Here is a 21,746-nt window from a genome sequence, read left to right as displayed (position 1 = left end):
ACTGGGTGCAATGGCTCATGCCTGTAGTCCCAGCACTTTGGGAGGCTGAGGTGGGCAGACTACTTGAGCTCAGGAGTCTGAGACCAGCCTGGGAAATGTGGCAAAAGCCCATCTCTACAAAAAGTACAAAAATTAGCCAGCCGTCCTGGTCCATGGTTGTAGTCCCAGCTACTTGGGAAGCTGAGGTGGGAGAATCTCTTGAACCTGAGAGTTGGAGGCTGCAGTGAACAAGCTGGGATTGTGCCATTGTACTCTATCCAGGGTGAAAGAGAGATACTCTGTCTCAAGAAAGAGAAAGAAAGAAAGCAGGAAAGAAAGAAAGAAAGAAAGAAAGAAAGAAAGAAAGAAAGAAAGAAAGAAAGAAAGAAAGAAAGAAAGAAAGAAAGAAAGAAAGAGAGAAAGAAAGAGAAAGAAAGAAAGAAAGAAAGAAAGATGAAGGAAGGAAGGAAGGAAGAAAGGAAGGAAGGAAGGAGAAAGAAATGAAGGAAGGAAGAGAGAAAGAGAGAGATGAAGGAAGGAAAGAAGGAAGGAAGGAATGAAGGAAGGAAGGAAGCAAATTCTACACTGTACTAAAACAGAAATCTTAGAATGAATCATTGGTTTCTGGCTTGTGTTTATTAATGGCAGTTGCTACTTCATATTAAAGAAAAGCCCAAAAGGGGATTAATTTGGAATGGGAACAAGAGCTGATGGATTCAACTTCAGACATGTTGACTTACTTGGATATTTTTGTGGAGCAAACAATTGGGGATGTCCAGTAGACAGTTTAACAGATCTGAAGTTTGGAAATGAGCTCTTGGCTGCATATAGGAGGTAGTTGTGTGTTGGTGGTATTTAAAACCATAGCATAAATTAGAACACCTAGAGCAATAGTACAGTACTAAAAAACGAGAGTGAAAAGAACAAAATGTTTCAGGGATATGCAAGGGAAGAAGAGCCATTAAAGGAGATAAAGAAGGACTTTTCAGAATGAGATGCAAAGAACCAAAGGGATTGATATCACAGAAATCAAAGTAACAATTCCCAGGAGGAGGGTGTGATAATTTGTGTTAATTACTCTAAAGTAATTATGCGTGAGATTGAGAATTGTACAATAATGGATCCAAATACTAAAATTAGTAAGATAAATGTGGGCCACCATGACCCCTGCCTTCATGGATTTTGTGAGTTTTAGAATAGACAAAGCAGTCAGAAAACATTCTATAAATCCATAGCAGACTGCATTAAGTACAGGGGTTCTGACAACAAATAAGGTGTTTTCAAACTTTTGGATTTACTGTAAATATGTAATAGTTTAATCTCTCTCTCTCCTAAAATACTCTTTGTTCTAAGAGGGTCTGTAAAAGATCATTTGCTTTTTGCTTCTGAAGATTGGTCCGTCTCAGCTACCAGTCTAGCAGAGAAGGAGATGACAAACTGCAGTGTGGTCAAAGAGTCAAAGGTTGTGGGCAAGCCTGTGGCCCAAGTCAGCAGGGGTTTCGGAGGGAGCTCAACAAAAGAATTTGGAACAGTTACAAGTATCTGTAGATGGAATCCTGCTGTGGTGCTGATAGTGATAGTGGTAGTGAGGTTCCTCTGCTAACACTGAATGTAAAATTTTATAAAATTTTGCCTATGACAAATTTTACCTTTCTCTGTCTCCACTGAAGCATAGCTTGAGATCTGAGAAGATAGCATGGGTGAAGAATGCCATGATAACTGAGGAATGCAGAGGTTGCTCCTTCCCATTGAATATATTTTACTAAAATTCCCTATAGCCAACAGGTAATCATCACATCTCCACCATGATAGAAACAGAGCACAAAGCTGCCCACTGTTCATCAAGATCCTGCTTATTTGGGAAAAGGAGGGTTCCTTCTAGGAATGAGGAGTAGTGCCAAAATCAGAGGTCACCTAGATCAATAATGCCAGCTATGAGGAATGGTACTAGGAAAGCAATTTTCATGATAAGTAGAAAAAATACAGATAGCATGAAGTTTCTGGGGTTCTGACAGTAGGAAAGAAGGTTCTGCTATCCATGGCCCTAGGTGTTTGTAATATTTTCTTTCTCAAAATGTTGCTCCCTGGAGTGCATACTTAGGAAAATTTGAAAATGCTTGTGTTTTGGCTTTGGAAAAGAATCAAACCAGTTTGGCAAAGATCTATACTCAGGGAGTCACGATGATGGTGCAATGAAAATCATGTTCTCACTTGCTGAAAGCATCACTGAAATGTACATTCTTGTAGAGCAGACCAGAAAAAAGGGGATACTGGAAGGCTTCCCCTTAGTTGTCCCAATTTAGACTGTATACAGGCATTATGATTGCATTAGTAATATGCAAATGCTACAGCCCAAGTGTTCTACATATGTTTCCAGCCCAAATCCTGAAAACAAAAGGGGAGATAAAGGAAAAGCAAGAAGTTAAATTGGAGAGTTTCAATAGTGTCTTACATGCATCCCGACTTTCCATACTTGGGAGTTGAAGGTTATGGACTCTACCAATGAGAAATTCCAGTGATAGTATTTTAATATCCTAGAGACAAAAACAGCCTTAACCCCAGAAGTCACATGCTTTAAAAGATCAAATCACTAGGTGAAGTTTGCAGAGGCCTTCAAATTCATGGAGACATAGAGAAGGATAGACAAAGGAAAAGACAGTTGTGATTTAAGGGCATGCTTAGGAATGGTGGCATGCAATTGGCCGCAGAACGCAGCTATGCTCTATTCTGAGTCTGAGTAATACTATGGAGTATGTGCAGCTAGAATCATGTCCATGATAAGCAGAGATATTTTGTCCATTATTCCTGACTTTCTTTTTGGCCTGCTTAGAAGACTTCCACAGTTTAAATATATATAAAGCTGACTATTTCTTCCAGTTATCTGAGAGACCACTTGTTTGAAAGGATGCCTGGCTGGGCACGGTGGCTCACGCCTGTAATCCCAGCACTTTGGGAGGCCGAGACCGGCGGATCACGAGGTCAGATCGAGACCATCCTGGCTAACACGGTGAAACCCCGTCTCTACCAAAGATACAAAAAACTAGCAGGGCGTAGTGGTGGGCTCCTGTAGTCCCAGCTACTTGGGAAGCTGAGGCAGGAGAATGGCGTGAACCCGGAAGGCGGAGCTTGCAGTGAGCTGAGATCGCGCCACTGCACTCCAGCCTGGGTGACAGAGTGAGACTCTGTCAAAAAAAAAAAAAAAAAAAAAAAAAAAAAAAAAAAAAGAAAGAAAGAAAAGAGAAGAAAGGATACCTTAAACGTGTCATATAACTATTGGGATCCTTTCCAGTGATTTTGGGGCTCCATAAACACCAAGGAAAATACCAGGTGGGGCAGTGGGTGTGCCTGCTAACTGAGTGACTTTGGCCTGCAGCATTTTTATCTGCTTAGTTCTGCACCTGGGACAATACTCCCTGTTCTCCTGTTGGAAGGTGGGGTTTTCTGCCTATAGTGTAAAACAGCTCTGTGATTTCCCTGGTGCTCTCTGGCATCCTGGAAGCAGATGTGGTCTAGAAGAACAGATTCTTATCTGGCCTTATAGCTGGGCATAAACCTGACAAGCTGTCAATTCTGAGATGGAAGCATACATAGTCTCAAACAGAAAGGCTTAGATGAGGTTCTTGAGAATCTAAATAGGATACCAAAATCAAGTGTGCAGAGGTAAAAGGAGAGTTGGATATAAATTCTGTTTAGTTCCTAGGCAACTCCAATGAGAGATGGCAAATTTGTCCTTACTGTTTCTTTGTTTAAAGCTTCCGGATGAAGTGCAAGTGATGAGAAGCTGGAGCTGTAGCAACTCATTCGTATCAGTTATTTTCAAATACACTGGTTCCTTAGTATCTGTGGGGAATTCGTTCCAGGAGCCCTGCACACACTAAAATCCTCAGAGGCTCCAGTCCCTTTTATAAAATGGTGTAGTATTTGCATATAACCTATGCACATCCTCCTGTACACTTTAAATTATCTCTTGATCATTTGTCATGCCTAATATAATGTAAATGCTATGTAAACAGTTGTTATACTGTATTGTTTCTTAATTTGTATTATTTCAATTGTTGCATTGTTATTTTTTATTGCTTTTATTTTTGAATATTTTTGATTTGCAATTTGTTGAATACACATATGTGGAACTGGAAGGTAGGGAGGGCTGACTGTATGCAGCAGTATTCATGTTTTAGAGTCAAAATGTGTGTGTTTATTCAGCTATCTTTCATTCAAGTATAGATATTCACATTAGTTGTTAAAAGTAACTACTGCACTAAATGACCAGATTGTTCCATTTAAACTGTTAAACATTGAATTGAGTGTTGTTACCTATGCCAAACCAGTGATATTGCTAACTGAAGTAGCAATTAGGACTCTTGAAATGCTCTTCTCAGATTTAACAAGAAAAGGGAAACATACAAAGCACAGACAGATAAAGCGAATTGGTCAGCTCATCAATGTCCCACTTCTCAAAATTGTGGAAATCCTACTTAGAAAACCCAGCTTCTATGCTACTATATCTGAAATTAAGACTGATGACACACCTGGAATTTGGGGGTCTTCTAAAGAATATGCAAAATTTAATTATGCAGGTACAGATTTTTTATAACAATTTATAATATAAATTATTTGTATCTTATGATTAAAGTTCTTTTTTTTAAAATTATAATTTAAGTTCTAGGGTACATGTGCATAACGTGCAGGTTTGTTACATATGTATACTTGTGCCATGTTGGTGTGCTGCCCCATCAACTCGTCAGCACCCATCAACTCGTCATTTGCATCAGGTATAACTCCCAGTGCAATCCCTCCCCCCTCACCCCTCCCCATGATAGGCCCCAGTGTGTGATGTCCCCCTTCCCGAGTCCAAGTGATCTCATTGTTCAGTTCCCACCTATGAGTGAGAACATACGGTGTTTGGTTTTCTGTTCTTGTGATAGTTTGCTAAGAATGATGGTTTCCAGCTGCATCCATGTCCCTACAAAGGACACAAACTCATCCTTTTTTATGGCTGATGGCTGCATAGTATTCCATGGTGTATATGTGCCACATTTTCTTAATCCAGTCTGTCACTGATGGACATTTGGGTTGATTCCAAGTCTTTGCTGTTGTGAATAGTGCCACACTAAACATACGTGTGCATGTGTCTTTAGCAGCATGATTTATAATCCTTTGGGTATATACCCAGTAATGGGATGGCTGGGTCATATGGTACTTCTAGTTCTAGATCCTTGAGGAATCGCCATACTGTTTTCCATAATGGTTGAACTAGTTTACAGTCCCACCAACAGTGTAAAAGTGTTCCTATTTCTCCACAGCCTCTCCAGCACCTGTTGTTTCCTGACCTTTTAATGATTGCCATTCTAACGGTGTGGGATGGTATCTCATTGTGGTTTTGATTTGCATTTCTCTGATGGCCAGTGATGATGAGCATTTTTTCCTGTGTCTGTTGGCTGTATGAATGTCTTCTTTTGAGAAATGTCTGTTCATATCCTTTGCCCACTTTTTGATGGGGTTGTTTGTTTTTTTTCTTGTAAATTTGTTTGAATTCTTTGTAAGTTGTGGATATTTGCCCTTTGTCAGATGAGTAGATTGCAAAAATTTTCTCCCATTCTGTAAAGTTCTACTTCATAATATCATTCTTGTCTTAGACTTTTTACTTAAAATGAATGATGGTCCAATAATACTCCAAGGGTTTTCAAATTGAATAGGTCAGAGTTAGACTTTCTAATATGGTACTGAGGTTTCTATGTCAATGAATTGAAACTAGCAAGAGTAACAAAATTAATGTTATTAAAAGCTAGTGAAATATAGCTTTTTCCCTCCCTTTTAAAGTGGATTCCTAACACCATGAAATACTATGCAGCCATAAAAATATGAGATCATGTCCTATGCATGGATATAGATGCAGCTCGAGGCCATTATTCTTATCAAATTAGCTCAGGAACAGAAAACCAAATACCACGTGTTCTTGCTTTTAAGTGGGAGCTAAACGATGAGAACACATGAACACAAAGGGGAGCAGCACACACTGGGAGTTTTTGGAAGGTGGAGTGTGGGTAGAGGGAGAAGATCGGGAAAAATAACTAATGGGTACTAGGCTTAATAACTGATCATAAAATAATCTGTATAACAAACCTCCATGACACAAATTTACCTATGTAACAAACCTGCACTTGTATCCCTGAATATAAAATAAAAGCTAAAACTAACTCTTAACAAAACTTTTTTTTCAACTATTCTTAGTAGGGAAAGTGAATTTATATAAAATAATATTTCCCATTTTTCCCAAATATCATGAACTGTTTTATAAAATAAGTTAAATTATGCTTATCTTTTAAGATATACTGGAGAATATTCTTACTATTTACAGACCATCAACAAGTATCTTACACAAATTAATGTTTTTTAAACAGAAAACCTATGAGCTAATCATACAGAATAATTGCAGCTTTACAAGCAGTAAGATCGTTAAAGGGGTTTGTTGATAATGAACAAACTTTTTAGAATTGTAATATTTTGGTGTTTTGCTGGAAAGAAACACGTTAGTAAACTTATTTCATGTAAGGAAGATAGGTATTTAAATTTATCAACATCTGACTTTTTTTTTTCATTCAGACATCTGCTGCCTTTTAATGTTCTTGACCTTCAGCTAAAAAAGGATAACACAGAAAAAAATGAGAATTATTTCATTCTCTGTATCTTGTGTCTGAAAGTGAATAAGAGGAGAGATAATAGTTTAATAGGCAACCATGAGCAGAAAAATAAAATATTGTGACACAGAAATGAAAGATAATTAAAATCATTTTTGTTAGCGGCCCACTATGATTGGAAATAGCATCCAAGTGCATATAAACAAAAATTTTTATTTGCATTTACAAGTCAAGTTTGCTTCTAATGCTTTTTAATTGGATACTATAGGCCAAAAGTAGTTATTCAAATGAAGTTTTGTGACAGAAAAATAGTAGTTTTAATGTCCATTTGATATTTTCTAAAATAAAAATGATTACTTAGAAAATAATAAATCAAATAAATGCTATTACTTTAAAAATTCAGATAGTATGGATGTACAGTGAAAATACAATATTATCAATAATCCAGGGTTTATCCTACCACTATTTACAATTTGGATTCTTTTAGGAATCTCTCCGTGTCAAAATACACAGCCATTCTTATTATAAAATAGGATCACACTGTATCTACTATTTCATAATTTTATTTTTAACCTAATGATATCTTATATGTAACTTTGTCAATGAACAATTCTACAGTATCTAACCAAACATAAAGCTCATTGATAACTTTATATAGCCACAAGTTCCAGCTTCCTATTATGATTTACACAAACCTCTGCCTAGCTCTCCGGCAACATTCAGCCTTTCAAAACAACTTAAAGGTTTTATGTCTCTGAGCCTTTGCATTTGCTAGTGCTTATATCTGGAATGCTCTTTCCTACTCCTTTTTCACTTGGAAATCATTGAGCTTCATATGTGTTTTCATTTCCACAGCATGGCATATAATGCCTATTAAGTGTATGTTACATGAGTAAGTGAATGAATGAAATTTAATTATAAGAAAATAAGGGTAAATTTTGCAATTTTTTGGTAAATTAGAGATCCAAGCAGGTAGTAATTTATAGACGAGGGAAGATAGAGCCCACTAAGAGGATATGCAGCCTGTCTAGAGAACCAGGTGGACATAGTTTCACTGTAGCTGTTACTCATTTGAAGGCTATAATGTACTCTGAAGTAATTTTGAAGAATTTAACACGGGAGACCAAGCCAAAGAAAATATTCCACTTAATGATTCCGTCAGCTAGATAATGAGAATGAGATTCTCAGTTTGCAAAAAGGCCAGTGTGGCTAGAACACAAAGAACAATGGGTTGAGTGTCAGGAAATGAGGTCAGAAAGATTGAGTAGACTATCATACAGGATTTTTTAGGCTGCTGTAAGGTCTTTGGAATGATTGGAGAGTAAGCTTCTGGAAGGCAAGGGTCATGTCTAATCTGCTCATGTGAATCCCATATTGTCTCTTACCAGTGCCTGATACAAAAATATATTCAATGTGTTCTTGTCTTATAAATGAATGACAGTTACCTCCTCTAAGGGAGTTCTTTTTTTTTTTTTTTTTTTTCCTGGTTAGAGGCAGGTTAGTAAAAATATATAATGTAATATGTTTTAGGTTGTAGGGCAAGTATTATTATTATTACAGTTTTACTAGAAAAGAGACTGATGCCCAGAAGAGTTTTACTAGTCTAGTAGTCTTAAACTTTTAGAAGCAGATTTTTTCTCTTGAAACAAACTTTGCCTAAAAATAAATGTACAAAATATATCAAATGGAGATGCCTTTAAGTAAAAATGATGGAATTGACATTTCGTCTCACTTTTTTTCTCTGATGTCATCCTAGATAAATTGCCAAAGATTTTAGGTGGTGCTATACCATGATGTTATATCGTTTGGTATAAAGAATCACAAAGTGGTCTCTTGGCAAAGAGCTGTCATTAGGATGTGGGTTGTTCTTGAGAAGTGAATTTGTACACATATGTTCATTAGATGGACTGAAGACCTGGGCAAGAACAAGGAGATGTGACTAAACATATTATTAGGAACAAAAGGAATTTCTATCTCTGAGTTTCCACATATAATTTTTTGCATGTCCAAGGCTCTCAAGTTCATCCCTTCTATGGTAGTGCCACAGACAGATTAATGTAACTCAGTGTGGACAAGTTCTCCTGTTATGGCTACTTCTGCCATCTCTGCTTTGTTATCTTGTGGATTTTCTAGGATCTGATACTTGTACCTGGTGATTGGATCTTGACATTGTTAGTGGGGATTTAACCTTGTTACTGCTACTCATGTTGATGGCCCTGTCCATGACTTCTTGTCACTGGCTGTGTTACTAGAGATGTTACTTTCTTATAGAAAGAGTAAGAGTATCTTTCCACCCAAATTTAAAACCTTACTAGGCTCCCTAAAGAATGAGGAGAGACTTTCTTCTAGTTTGCTATATCATCTAACTACATAAATTCTTTTATTGGGCTCTTGTAAAAAGTGGCTTTGCTACCTTTATTTATTATAGGAATATTTTTGAGGAAGTTAGGAAAAGAAGTCCCTGGACTAAACATTTGCGTAATACAACATACTATCAACCCAATGTGATCTTCCCAGACAGCAATAAACTCCTGAGGTGTTTTGTTTATCTTATTCTCCTTTCAGTTCTACAGTTAAAATTCTAGTGTACTATGGTCTAACTTTTAGTGCCAAAATTTTCGTAATTACTTCCTCCCCTCCCCAAGAAGTCCCATCGAATCCTCCTGTAGAAAGAAGCTTCAATGGCCTAATTTTGTGTGTTATTGTTCTGAGGATGAGTATTCTGATTATGCCCCCAGTCTGGTATTCTCATTTCATGAAATGGATTTCATATAACCTCAAATGAAATGTAAAAGTTATGGAATACTTTATCTTGACCTCTGTGACTATTCGGCAAATGTCTCTTAGAAATCATGTAATGCTGATTTTTTAAAGTTTCTTCTTTATAGTGTGTTGACAAAACCCATAAAGAATATATAAATAAAATGGAAATGTGACTAGGGAAAGGGGAGAATGGTTTTCAGTAGCAAGCAAGAACTAAGTCTTCCTTCCTGTGGATAGCAATAAAATAATCTTGATCTGTTATTTTATTTGATACCCAGGCAGGCATTGAGTTCAAAAGTTACCAAACTTGATTACATTATTGAATACCCAGTTAAAGCCACAAATGATTATTATTATAAATTGTCATGAAAACACAGTACTGCTATACGATATTATCATTTTTTTGAGAGAATGACTAATATAGATGGAACAGCTGGTGACCCAATAGACTAAGTCTCTGTTGATGGTTGCTGTGCCTGCAAGAAAGCAAGCAAGGGACCAAAGGAGCATGCCTTTTATTCCTTTAATGGAATAGTAATCCTTGAGGAAAAGTAAGTACTAGATTGGCAGGCTAAGGTTAGGTGTACAACATAGAATGCACAACTTTTGTGGGGAAGAGCCAGTGGGTCCTATCTATAGGATGGTGCATCTAGAAAGAAGATCAAATTTGATTTATCTGCCCAATGTTAGCGTGGTTGGGAGTCCACTCTTCCTCAGGTTTAATTTGTCTAAAAATTAAAGAGTAACAAAGACTGGGGAAAGTTTTTGGGACAAATTTTCAAGGTCAGCAGCTTATTGATTATGGCTGGTTTACTGTAAAATTGGCCATTTAATTTTCTTTCCTTGTCTTGTACAATGCCTTCCCATTCCTCAATTTACACCATCCACTTAAAAAGAATTCTGGATTTTAGGAAAAACAACCACTCCAGCTTTGTGACCTGAGCACTTCATTTAACCCATTGAGCTTCAGTAACTTCACTAATAATATGTACTCACCAGTAAAATGTAGTGTGTAAATGAGGGCTGCCTGGACTCCCCGAGAAGGAAATGACATAATTTACACCCCCTAGGTAGAAACTCAATCCTGTTTACTTCTGTATTTCAGTGCTCAAGAGACCTGAAAAAGAGGAAGAAGGAAGTGGGTATTTTCAGATATTAGACTATTGACCTAGTTAATCATCTGATGAATAAAAATATATTTGTGCATTCTACATCCTGGAGTGGAATCAAACAGAAATCTTGTCTGTTGTGCATTCCAATTCACATTCAAAGAAGACATAAGGACAGAGTAAGAAAAATGCTTGTGCTCAGTTATCAGAGATACAAATGGAATTTTTTTATTGTACTTTAAGTTCTAGGTTACATGTGCACAACGTGCGAGTTTGTTACATATGTATACATGTGCCATGTTGGTGTGCTGCAGCCATTAACTCGTCATTTACATTAGGAACATCTCCTAATGCTATCCCTCCCCGCAAGCCCCTCCCCACAATAGACCCTGGTGTGTGATGTTCCCCTTCCTGTGTCCAAGTGATCTCATTGTTCAGTTCCCACCTAAGAGTGAGAACATGCGGTGTTTGGTTTTCTGTTCTTGTGATAGTTTGCTGAGAAGGATGGTTTCCAGCTGCATCCATGTCCCTACAAAGGACACGAACTTATCGTTTTTTTTGGCTGCATAATATTCCATGGTGTATACGTGCCACATTTTCTTAATCTGGTCTGTCACTGATGGACATTAGGTTGATTCCAAGTCTTTGCTATGGTGAATAGTGCTGCAATAAACATACATGTGCATGTGTCTTATAGCAGCATGATTTATAATGTTTTGGGTATATACCCAGTAATGGGATGGCTGGATCAAATATCAAATGGTATTTCTAGTTCTAGATCCTTGAGGAATCATCACACTGTTTTCCACAATGGTTGAACTAGTTTACAGTCCCACCAACAGTGTAAAAGTGTTCCTATTACTCCACATCCTCTCCAGCACCTGCTGTTTCCTGACTTTTTACTGATTGCCATTCTAATTGGTGTGAGATGGTATCTCATTGTGGTTTTGATTTGCATTTCTCTGATGGCCAGTGATGATGGGCATTTTTTCATGTGTCTGTTGGCTCTATGAATGTCTTCTTTTCAGAAGTGTCTGTTCATATCGTTTGCCCACTTTTTGATGGGGCTGTTTTTTCTTGTAAATTTGTTTGAGTTCTTTGTAGGTTCTGGATATTAGCTCTTTGTCAGGTGAGTAGATTGCAAAATTTTTCTCCCATTCTGTAGGTTGCCTGATCACTCTGATGGTACTTTCTTTTGCTCTGAAGAAGTTCTTTAGTTTAATTAGATTCCATTTGTCAATTTTGGCTTTTGTTGTCGTTGCTTTTGGTGCTCAAACTAGAACTCAGGACTAAGAAACTCAATCAAAACTGCTCAACTACATGGAAACTGAACAACCTGCTCCTGAATGACTACTGGGTACATAATGAAATGAAGGCAGAAATAAAGATGTTCTTTGAAACCAATGAGAACAAAGATACATCATACCAGAATCTCTGGGACACATTTAAAGCAGTGTGTAGAGGGAAATTTATAGCACTAAATGCCCACAAGAGAAAGCTGGAAAGATTTAAAATTGACACCCTAACATCACAATGAAAAGAACTAGAGAAGCAAGAGCAAACACATTCGAAAGCTAGCAGAAGGCAAGAAATAACTAAGATCAGAGCAGAACTGAAGAAGAAAGAGACACAAAAAACCCTCTACAAAAATCAATGAATCCAGCAGTTGGTTTTTTGAAAAGATCAACAAAATTGATAGACCACTAGCAAGACTAATAAAGAAGAAAAGAGAGAAGAATCAAATAGATGTAATAAAAATGATAAAGGGGGTATCACCACCGACCTCATAGATATACAACCTACCATCAGAGAATACTATAAACACCACTATGCAAACAAACTAGAAAACCTAGAAGAAATGGATAAGTTCCTGGACACTTACACTCTCCCAAGACTAAACAAGGAAGAAGTTGAATCACTGAATAGACCAATAGCAGGCTCTGAAATTGAGGCAATAATTAATAGCCTACCAACGAAAAAATGTCCAGGACCAGATGGATTCACAGCTGAAATCTACCAGAGGTACAAGGAGGAGCTGGTACCATTCCTTCTGAAACTATTCCAATCAATAGAAAAAGAGGGAATCCTCCCTCACTCATTTTATGAGGCCAACATCATCCTGATACCAAAGCCTGGCAGAGATACAACAAAAAAAGAGAATTTTAGACCAATATCTTTGATGAACATCGATGCAAAAATACTCAATAAAATACTGGCGAACCGAATCCACTAACACATCAAAAAGCTTATCCACCATGATCAAGTGGGCTTCATCCCTGGGATACAAGGCTGGTTCAACATACTCAAATCAATAAACGTAATCCAGCATATAAACAGAACCAAAGGCAAAAACCACGTGATTATCTCAATAGATGCAGAAAAGGCCTCTGACAAAATTCAACAGCCCTTCATGCTTTTAGTGTTTTAGACATGAAGTCCTTGCCCATGCCTATGTCCTGAATGGTATTACCTAGGTTTTCTTCTAGGGTTTTTGTGGTTTTAGGTCTAACATTTAAGTCTCTAATCCATGTTGAATTAATTTTCGTATAAGGACTAAGGAAAGGATCCAGTTTCAGCCTTCTACTTATGGCTTGCCAATTTTCCCAGCACCATTTATTAAATAGGGAATCCTTTCCCCATTTCTTGTTTTTGCCAGGTTTTTCAAAGAATAGATGGCTGTAGATGTGTGGTATTATTTCTGAGGGCTCTGTTGTGTTCCATTGGTCTATATCTCTGTTTTGGTACCAGTACCATGCTCTTTTGGTTTCTGTAGCCTTGTAGTATAGTTTGAAGTCAGGTAGCATGATGCCTCCAGCTTTGTTCTTTTGGCTTAGAATTGTTTGGTTAATGCGCACTCTTTTTTCATTCCATGTGAACTTTAAAGCAGTTTTTTCCAATTCTGTGAAGAAAGTCATTGGCAGTTTAATGGGGATGGCATGGAATCTGTAAATTACCTTGGGCAGTATGGCCATTTTCACAATATTAATTTTTCCTATCAATGAGCATGGTATGTTCTTTCATTTGTTTGTGTCCTCTTTTATTTCACTGAGCAGTGGTTTGTAGTTCTCCTTGAAGAGTTCCTTTAGATCCCTTGTAAGTTGGATTCCTAGGTATTTTATTCTCTTTGAAGCTATTGTGAATGGGAATTCATTCATGATTTGGCTCTCTGTCTGTTACTGGTGTTTAAGAATGCTTGTGATTTTTGCAAATTGATTTTGTATCCCGAGACTTTGCTGAAGTTGCTTACCAGCTTAAGGAGACTTTGGGCTGAGACAATGTGGTTTTCTAAATACACAATCTTGTCATCTGCAAGCAGGGACAATTTGATCTCTTCTTTTCCTAACTGAATACCCTTGATTTCTTTCTCTTGCCTGATTGCGCTAGCCAGAACTTCCAACACTATGTTGAATAGGAGTGGTGAGAGAGGGCATCCCTGTCTTGTGCCAGTTTTCAAAAAGAAATGCTTCCAGTTTTTGCCCATTCAGTATGATATTGGCTGTGGGTTTGTCATAAATAGCTCTTATTATTTTGAGATACATTCCATCAATACCGAATTTATTGAGAGTTTTTAACATGAAGCGTTGTTGAATTTTGTCAAAGGCCTTTTCTGCATCTTTTGAGATAATCATGTGGTTTTTGTCTTTGGGTCTGTTTATATGCTGGATTATGTTTATTGACTTGCATATGTTGAACCAGCTTTACATCCCAGGTATGAAGCCCACTTGATCATGGTGGATAAGTTTTTTGATGTGCTGCTGGATTCAAGTTGCCAGTATTTTATTGAGGATTTTTGCATCGATGTTCATCAGGGATATTGGTCTAAAATTCTCTCTCTCTTTTTTTTTTTTTTTTTTTTTTTTTGGTTGTGTCTCTGCCAGGCTTTGGTATCAGGATGATGTTGGCCTCATAAAATGAGTTAGGGACAATTCCCTCTTTTTCTATTGATTGGAATAGTTTCAGAAGGAATGATACCAACTCATCCTTGTACCTCAGGTAGAATTCGGCTGTGAATCCATCTGGTCCTGGACTGTTTTTCATTGGTAAGCTATTAATTATTGCCTCAATTTCAGAGCCTGCTATTGGTCTATTCAGGGATTCGACTTCTTCCCGGTTTAGTCTTGGTAGAGTGTAAGTGTCCAGGAAATTATCCATTTCTTCTAGGTTTTCAAGTTTATTTTCATAGAGGTGTTCATAATATTCTCTGATGGTAGGTTGTATTTCTGTGGGGTCAGTGGTGATATCACCTTTATCATTTTTTTATTGCATCTATTTGATTCTTCTCTCTTTTCTTCTTTATTAGTCTTGCTAGCGGTCTGTCAATTTTGTTGATCTTTTTAAAAAATCAGCTCTGAGATTCATTGATTTTTTGGAGGTTTTTTTTGTGTGTGTTTCTGTCTCCTTCAGTTCTGATCTGATCTTAGTTATTTCTTGCCTTTGGAATGTGGTTGCTTTTGCTTCTCCAGTTATTTTAATTGTGATGTCAGGGTGTCAATTTTAGATATTTCCAGCTTTCTCTTGTGGGCATTTAGTGCTATAAATTTCCCTCTACACACTGCTTTAAATGTGTCCCAGAGATTCTGGTATGATGTATCTTTGTTCTCAGTGGTTTCAAAAAACATCTTTATTTCTGCCTTCATTTCGTTATGTACCCAGTAGTCATTCAGGAGCAGGTTGTTCAGTTTCCATGTAGTTGAGCAGTTTTGATTGAGTTTCTTAGTCCTGAGTTCTGGTTTGATTGCACTGTGGTCTGAGAGACAGTTTGTTACAATTTCTGTTCTTGTACATTTGCTGAGGAGTGTTTTACTTCCAATTATGTGGTCAGTTTTGGAATAAGTGCAATGTGGCACTGAGAAGAATGTATATTCTGTTCATTTGGGGTGGAGAGTTCTGTAGATGTCTATTAGATCCGCTTGATGCATAATTGAGCTCAATTCCTGGATATCCGTGTTAACTTTCTGTCTCGTTGATCGGTCTAATGTTGACAGTGGGGTGTTAAAGTCTCCCATTATTATTGTATGGGAGTCTAAGTCTCTTTGTAAGTCTTTAAGGACTTGCTTTATGAATCTGGGTGCTCCTGTATTGGGTGCATATATGTTTAGGATAGTTAGCTCTTCCTGTTGAAGTGATCCCTTTACCATTATGTAATGGCCTTCTTTGTCTCTTTTGATCTTTGATGGTTTAAAGTCTGTTTTATCAGAGACTAGGATTGCAACCCTTCCTTTTTTGTTTTCCATTTGCTTTTAGATCTTCCTCCATCCCTTTATTTTGAACCTATGTGTGTCTCTGCATGTGAGATGGGTCTCCTGAATACAGCAAACTGATGGGTCTTGATTCTTTATCCCATTTGCCAGCCTGTGTCTTTTAATTGGACCATTTAGTCAATTTACAGTTAAGGTTAATATTGTTATGTGTGAACTTGATCCTGTCATTATGGTATTAGCTGGTTATTTTGCTCGCTAGTTGATGCAGTTTCTTCCTAACATCGATGGTCATTACATTGTGGCATGTTTTTGCAATGGCTGGTTCCTGTTGTTCCTTTCCATGTGTAGTGCTTCCTTCAGGATCTCTTGTAAGGCAGGCCTGGTGGTGACAAAATCTCTAAGCATTTGCTTGTCTGTAAAGGATTTTATTTCTCCTTCACTCATGAAAGTTAGTTTGGCTGGATATGAAATTCTGGGTTGAAAATTCTTTTCTTTAAGAATGTTGAATATTGGTCCCCACTCTCTTCTGGCTTGTAGAGTTTCTGCTGAGTGATCTGCTGTTAGTCTGATGGGCTCCCCTTTGTGGGTAACTCGACCTTTCTCTCTGGCTGCCCTTAAGATTTTTTCCTTCATTTCAACTTTGGTGAATTGGGCAATTATGTGTCTTGGAGTTGCTCTTCTCAAGAATTATCTTTGTGGTATTCTCTGTATTTCCTGAATTTTAATGTTGGCCTGCCTTACTAGGTTGGGGAAGTCCTTCTGAATGATATCCTGCAGAGTGCTTTCCACCTTGGTTCCATTTTCCCCGTCACTTTCAGACACCCCAATTAGACGTAGATTTGGTCTTTTCATATAATCCCACATTTTTTCGAGGCTTTGTTCATTTCTTTTTATTCTTTTTTCTCTACGTTTCTCTTCTCACTTCATTTCATTCATTTGATCTTTAATCACTCATACTCTTTCTTCCAGTTGATCAAATTGGTTACTGAAGCTTGTGCATTTGTCACATAGTTCTCGTGTCATGGTTTTCATCTCTATCACTTTGTTTGTGGTCTTCTCTGCATTGATTATTCTAGTTATCCATTCTTCCATTCTTTTTTCATGGTTTTTAGTTTCTTTGTGCTGGGTATGTAGATCCTCCTTTAGCTCTGAGAAGTTCAATCGACTGAAGCCTTCTTCTTTCAACTCGCCAAAATCATTCTCCATCCAACTTTGTTCCATTGCTGGCGATGAGCTGCATTCCTTTGGAGGGGGAGATGTGCTCTGATTTTTTGAATTTCCAGCTTTTCTGCACTGTTTTCTCCCCATCTTTGTGGTTTTATCTGCTTTTGGTCTTTGATGATGACATACTGATGGGGTTTTGGTGTGGGTGTCCTTTCTGTTTGTTAGTTTTCCTTCTGACAGTCAGGACCCTCAGCTGCAGGTCTGTTGGAGTTTCCTTGAGGTCTACTCTAGACTCTGTTTGCCTGGGTATCAGCAGCGGAGGCTGCAGAAGATAGAATATTGCTGAACAGTGAGGGTTGCTGTCTGATTCTTGCTCTGGAAACTTTATCTCAGGGGTGTATCCAGGCATGTGAGGTGTGAGGTGTCAGTCTGCACTAGTGGTGGATGTCTCCCAGTTAGGTCACTCAAGGGTCAGGGACCCACTTGAGCAGGCAGTCTGTCCGTTCTCAGATCTCAACCTCTGTGCTGGGAGAACCACTGCTCTCTTCAAAGCTTTCAGACAGGGACATTTACATTTGCAGAGGTTTCTGCTGCTTTTTGTTTAGCTATGGCCTGTCCCCAGGGGTGGAGTCTACAGAGGCAGGTAAGTCTCGTTGAGCTGCGGTGGGCTCCACCTAATTTGAGTTTCCTGGGGGCTTTGTTTACCTACTTAAGCCTCAGCAATGGCAGGCGCCCCTTCCCCAGCCTGGCTGCCACCTTTCAGTTAGATCTCAGACTGCTGTGCTAGCAATGAGGGAGGCTCCATGGGTGTGGAACCATACGGGCCAGGTGTGGGATATAATCTCCTGGTGTGCCATTTGCTAAGATCCTTGGTAAAGCATAGTATTAGGGTGAGAGTTACCCGATTTTCCAGGTGTTGTGTGTCTCAGTTTCCCTTGGCTAGGAAAAGGAATTCCCTTCCCCCTTGCAGTTCCCAGGTGAGGTGATGCCTCACTCTGCTTCAGCTCTCGCTTGTTGGGCTGTACCCACTGACCAGCACCAACTGTCTGACATGCCCCAGTGAGACAAATCTGGTACCTTAGTTGAAAATGCAGAAATCACCTGTCTTCTGTGTTGCTCAGGCTGGGAGCTAGATGCTGGAGCTGTTCCTGTTCAGCCATCTTGGGTGCTGCCCCCTAAACGGAATTTATTTACTCTGGGGATGCTGATTGTATTACTGCCCTTTCTCTACCTTGACTTTCAGCACTGAATATCACTCTTGGACTATGATTTTATAATAGTGCTTAATTTGTATGTTCCTAAAGGGCAGGAGTAAAGCCAGTGAGCCTTCATTACAGAAATAGACATTTGACCTAAATAGTTAAACAAGCAAGTCAACAAACAAACAGAACAAAAATGTCTCTAACAATTAGAGTTATGAGAAGTACTAAGTTGGCCATTCTTGAAGGCATTAAAGAGAAGTTTGGTAGCCACTTGTGGTAGAGAGAAGTTATACATCTGTTACGGGTTCAGCCTCTCAGATCTCTTTCTATTGTATCTTCATGAAAGACATAGTATATGAATCTGATATTTAAAACATATTTTTATTTTTTTATATTTGGTGAGCCTTACATAAGATAAAGGCTATATGCATTAATTGGAAGACTGATTCAATTATAAATTCCTTGTGAATCAAACAAGTTCAGTTCAGAAAGCCCTTACTGATTGCATACTTTATGCCAAGCCCTGGGGAAGGCAATGCAGATGAGACAGATAGGTAAGAAATAGCTATCCCCATCCATGGAAGGCTCTCAATCTAGTAAGGACCATACGGGCTAATACAAGCCCAGTTGGATTCCTAGAGCCTAAATAAAGATAAAATGAATTAGTGAATTTGTTTATAATATGAACAATTTCTAATTATGACTATGTCCATGACACTATTTTCCCTCCCTTGACTACCCCTCTTTTCCTGCCCAAAGCAAGACCTCTAGTCTCACACCCTCAAGAAAACTTGTATTAATTATTTAAGTCTTCCATCATTATCTGGTATTATAATAGCAAAGGGATCACAGTACACATCAGATATAACTAAAACTAAAGTCACATAGTGTTTATCTATGTGGTGGAATATAAGTGTTTCTCTTCTTCTTCTTCTTCTTCTTCTTCTTCTTCTTCTTCTTCTTCTTCTTCTTCTTCTTCTTCTTCTTCTTTTTGAGGCAGGGTTTCATGATGTCACCTAGACTGGAGTGCAGTGGTGGCAATCTTGGCTCACTGAAACCTCTGCCTCCTGGATTCAAGCGATTCTTCCACCTTAGCCTCCTGAGTAGCTGGGAGTACAGGCACGCACCACCATACCTGGCTACTTTTTGCATATTTTGGTAGAGACTGGGTTTCACCATGTTGGTCAGGTTGGTCTCAAACTCCTGAGCTCAAGCAATCTGCCTGCCCACTTCAGCCTCTCAAAGTGTTGGGATTATACGTGTGAGCCACTGCAACCAGACTATAACTGCTTCTTGCAAGTAAGGATCCAAAGGTGAAAAATGGAGGGATACTTGAAGAAGAGTTTATGAGCAAATAGTACCTCACTCCCCTCCCCATCACAGAGAGTATACAAGGGACTAGTATGCTCCATCCTGTAAAATTCAGAACAGAGTTTGAGCATTTATTTAAGGTGCCAAACTTTTGACCCCTCTAATCGCATCCTATAAATTCACTTACTGTACTTCTGTGAGAGCTGATCCTAGGTATCATTGCATAGATCTGTAGTTCAAGAAGGCTTTTCTCATGGTTCTTATTCTACCCTTAGCATTTATTAGTCTCTGCATACCTATGCTATGAAAGGAGTCTCTTTCCATGGTCTTGTTCCACTTCAAGAAACACATCAATGAAAAGGCAGAGATTGGCCAATGAACACAAAGAAAAAATAGACATTACCCAAATATGTGCTGTCCGCAATTGACACACTGTAGATTAAAAGGTACAAAAAGGATGAAATAAAAATGATGGGAAAATACACATGACTCAAACCATAACTAAAAGAGAATTTGAGTGGTTATAGAAATTTAAGACAAAAAAATGTATTACCAGAGGTAAAAAAAAAAAAAATAGACATTATATATTGAGAAAATTTTAGTCCATTGAGATTACATAATGGACTAATAAGAAAGTTCCAAAATATATAAAGCAAAAATTGAAAGAATCGAAAGGAGAAATAGGCAGTTCAACAATAATAGTTGAAGAATGCTGGAGATGGAGCAAGATGGCCAGATAGAAGACTACAGCAATTGTTTCCCCTGTAAGAGCATCAAATTAAATAACTACCCACACGAAAGTGCCTTCATAAGAACCAAAAATAGTGAGCAATTGCAATACCAGGCTTTAATATCATATTAAGAACAAAGGCATTGAAGAGGGTAGGAAAGACAGTTTTGAACTGTCTACACTACTTCTCTATTCCCTAGCAGTATGGCATGGCACAGGAAGATAAAATCTGTGTGCTCTGGGGAGGGAGAGTGCAGTGATTGTGGGACACTGCATTGGGACTCTGTTGCCCTCTTATAGGAGAAAGCAGCACAAGGTAGAACTCAGCTGATACTTACAGAGAGAGCATTTAGCTAAGCCGTAGCCAGAGGCTAATCATTCATCCCTGTGGTCAGAAGATGACCCATTACTGCAGACTAAAGTGGTCTGGGTTGTAAATAAACTTGAAAAGCAGGGTAGGCCACAAGGACTGCAAATTCTAGGCAAATTCTGGGTGCTGTGCTAGGCTCAGAGCCAATGGACTTGCAGTGTACATAACCTAGTGAGATATCAGCTGAGGAGGCTGAAGGAGTGCTTGTGTCACCCCTCCTGAACCTGTTAAAGGAAAATAAATCTCAGGACCACCAAATCACTAAACCAAGGAAAAAGTCAAACTGGGAACTACATCAGGCAAATCTGCCTCCCATTTTATTGCTAAATCAGATAGCTACAAAGATAAAAAGCTGCACACCTCCTTCACAATTTGCCCACAAGGAAATTCCTTGTGGACAAACGACAGACAGACAGAACTCAAAGTCATCCCTCTGAGGCTTACCTGAGACAAATGCATATCTGATTGCTTCCTCTGCCCAATTGTTTATGTAAAAATGTAGATTGACTGAGCCAGACTAAATTGTGCAATCAGTGGAAGGCTGATCAAGGACTCAAAGAATTCAACTATTTATTTCATATCTACTTATGACCTGGCAGTCCCTGCCTCAAGTTGTTCCACCTTACGGGACTGAAAGAATGTACATCTTCCACCTATTGAACGATATCTCATCTCTCCCTAAGATATATAAAAGCAAGTTTTACCCTGACCGCCTTGGGCACATGTCATCAGCACCTCCTGATGCTGTGACATAGGCACATTCTTAACTTTGGTAAAATAAACTTTCTAAATTGATTGAGACCTGACTCAGACAGCTTTTGGTTCAAAAACACCAGGATTCCTTCCCTCAGCTTGAGGAAAGGAGAGGGGAGAGTAAGAAGGACTTTGTCTTACAACTTGGAAATCAGCTTAGTCTCAGTAAAATTGAGTACCAGGCAGAGTTCTGAGGTCTTCATTCCAGGACTTACCTCCCATGACAGAATTCATCACCTGCTGACCAAAGAGCCCTTGGGCCCTGAATAATCACCAGTAGTAGCCAGGGAGTATTTGCTGTGGGCCTTGGATGAGACACAAAGTCATGCAGGCTTCAGGTGTGACCCAGCACATTTATGGCCGTGGAAGATATGGTGGAGACTCCTTCTGCTTGAGGAAAGGAGATGGAAAAATAAAGAGGACTTTGTCTTGCATTTGGGATACCAGATTGGCCATAGTTATGTAGAGAACACTGAGAGAGCTCCTGGAATCCACAGTTCCAGGCTGTGGCTCCCGGATGGCATGT

Source organism: Chlorocebus sabaeus, chromosome X, assembly GCF_047675955.1.
Source record: "Chlorocebus sabaeus isolate Y175 chromosome X, mChlSab1.0.hap1, whole genome shotgun sequence".
NCBI classification, from domain to species: Eukaryota; Metazoa; Chordata; class Mammalia; order Primates; family Cercopithecidae; genus Chlorocebus; species Chlorocebus sabaeus.
The sequence above is the reverse complement of the archived record's forward strand: the minus strand, read 5'-3'. Positions refer to the sequence as shown.